The following is a 3,121-nucleotide window of genomic DNA, read 5'->3' on the forward strand; positions in this document are numbered from 1 at the left end:
CAAAGTCGAAAATGACTGAAATGTGATAAAGTGAATGAATGTGTGGCACATGAGAGAGAGAGAACAGGAATACACGTCCCATCAAACTCATTTTGACAGGTGCCCCGCCCCCAAACCCGCAAAATGTATATAAAATGTTCACAAAGCCTCCTGTCAAATGAGTTTGATGGATGGTGTAAGGTCAAAGGTCATCTGTCAAAATGAGTTGGATGGGAAGTATATTTTTACTTCTCACTTCAGCGGAGTTGTTTCTATTTTATTCTTTACTCTTTTTTTTTTTGCTTGGATCTCACAAATTAGTTTATACACAAACCTTTAGCTGAATGATTCTTGTTTCTGTGTTTGAAACATTTGAGCATGCATTTCTGTTAAAGTAGCTAATTGTGAAACAGTTTAGAATAAAAGAAAGGGAGTGAATCCCACATTATTAAAAAAAAAAAAGTACAAAACCTATGTTATTGACCAGGGATGTGCAACATTTAACGCTAAAAGACCCATTTGGTTCAGTTTTTACTGAACACAATCCAACTAGAGCCATAAAACTCCACCAAAAATGTCGCTTTAACAGTGTTATACTTGTCAACTTTTAAGAATTTTAACTTACTTTTGGCAGCAGCAGATAGAAGTTCCTTTCAAAATAAAATGCGTCCTGCTAAAGCAGATTTACTTTAATTACAACTGCAAGAAATTCAAATGAAACATGATATTTTCTTCTATTATAGCTTTGGTGTTCCTCCATCCTTGCTTTCTTGTTTTACCATCAAAAATATAAGCATGACAATATTAGTGTGGAATATATTTTTTATAAGAAAATCTATTGAAATGCAGGTTTAAGACCTTTTGCTTCTAAACAGCAACTTGTGCACTTAAGATAAAAAATGTGGTTCAAGTTTATTTTAAAGTTCACAGTAAACATTTTGCCATAATCTTGTTGTTAATAAATTACAAAGTTAAATGACTTAAACTATAAAACCATTTTTATTTGAATTCTTACCATTTGATCTCAAAGAGCCAGAATGGAGGGATCAAGTAGCCAAAATAATTTGGCTGTGGAGCATCAGGTTGCCGACCATTGTTACTGATAAATATATTAAATAGGTATTTGTGCAAACTATATCTATTTTTTTTTTACTGCATTTAGCATTTTTACTTATCTAGGTCACGCTAAAAAAAAACAAAAACTATGGACCAGTATCCCACCAACCAAAATCTAGGAAAGCCACAAAATTCCACTTTATTGTTTAGAAAAATACTTATTATTTGTGATTTTGTCACCATTAAACTGAACCTTGGAGCAATTGTACTTCTGGATTTTTAAAGTCATTTTTTTCTTTTTTCTTTTTTTTTTTGGTTGGTTTTTCATTTTGGGTGCTGCAATGTAAAACTAAAAATAATTAAAAATAATAATTTAAAAAGAAGAAAACAGTGGCCAAATATTACCCATTTGGCTCCTCAGGATTAAATATTTACAATAACAAAATTTTAATAGTGATGTGCAATTATATTTATACCAGCTTATACTTTCAACACCAGCACGTGCAAGATCCTTTCAAAATAAAATACTCCATGTGTCGAAAAAGATTTTCCTGCTGCAGCAGAAATACAAGAAAGTCAAACATGACATTCTCTTTTATCATGACTTTGGTGCACCTTTATCCTTTTTTTCCCTTTCAAATACAAACAAGAACATTGGTGTATAATCTTTTTTTAAAACTATACATGCAAATACATTTTTATGCCCTCTGAACAGCAACTAGACATTACTACAGCAGAAGATAAGTATAATAATAAACCACTTTAACAGTAGATAACACCTTTGACCATCATCAGTTATCTGATATATTAAAAAGAAATTAAAACTAATATTCACATTTTTTTCTTTCAAACTGTGTTTACTTTAAAACCAAAGAGTCACATGTGGATTTAGAGCTTTCACTTCTCTGTCTTTGTTAGAGTGTTGTTGTTTTTTGCTCTTTTGATTTGGTAAAAACCGAAAAGAAAAGTTCAACCACAAAACCACACCTCAGTACTGCAGACATGATAACTGGAAAAGCCTCTTGGACTTTGAAACAACAGATTTCACATTCAGCTTAACAGCTGCTTACTGTAATTGTCATGTAACCTGAACATTTACGGGTCAGGACTTTAAGCCAAATATGTCTCTGGGTTAATCCGGGGAAATTCTAGGTTTGAGAAGCAGTCTAGGTTACACTAATTGTGGATTTTCCTGTTGGAGGACAAGGAAATGGATTATAATTATCTTTTTAACTTATGATAAACCCCATGAGTGGTAATTTAACAGGTGTTACCGTAACTAGTAACCGCTCAGGTGGAATGCACCTTTCTCAGGAACGAAAAATAAATCAAATAAAACATCTTTGGTATCTTTGGTAGCCAATAAAGCACCATGACCTTCTTCAATAACAAAGTATGTTTATGTCTGTGCTGCACAATTTGTCTGGCGCTCATATTATGTTTTAAGTTCTTCACATATTTTAAGTACTGTTTTGTTTTAATCTTATTGATTTTGTCCAATTCTTTTATTTTTTTAACTAATGCCAGTGTAGCTGTTCCTGTTTGCAATTATAGATTTCGAAAAAATATTTAAAACATACATTTTATCTTCTTATCTTATCATTTTGGGGGTATTTTAATCATGATTTTTCCGTTTTTAGCAAAAATTCAAAAAACTGTTGTTTTCTAGGATATATTTCTGGAAAGAGGAAGTAGTTTATTAGAGAATTACCCTCCCATTTACTGACTGTAAATCATAATTGCCAGGGATCTATTAAAAATCTACTAAATTTAAAATATACATGAAAACAGACCAATTAATGACTATGACCGTAAACAGAAGCTTCCCAATGCCAAGGATCTATTAGGAACAAGTGTATATGTCAAAAATAAAGTGTATCTGAGAACAGTCAGAACAATATCTGTGGATTTTCGGTATCCGTTCAATACTAACAAATTATGCAAATATCGGCCGATACGGATACTGGCACCGAAATTTGGTCCAATCAACTATTCACCTGTTGGTATTTCTACCGTATTTTCTTATATTGCCATTTAATTTAGAGCTGCACTGAAAAGTTAAACTTAAATAGCTTTTTAGAGTAGA

Source organism: Oryzias melastigma, linkage group LG19 (assembly GCF_002922805.2).
Source record: "Oryzias melastigma strain HK-1 linkage group LG19, ASM292280v2, whole genome shotgun sequence".
Taxonomy (NCBI): Eukaryota; Metazoa; Chordata; class Actinopteri; order Beloniformes; family Adrianichthyidae; genus Oryzias; species Oryzias melastigma.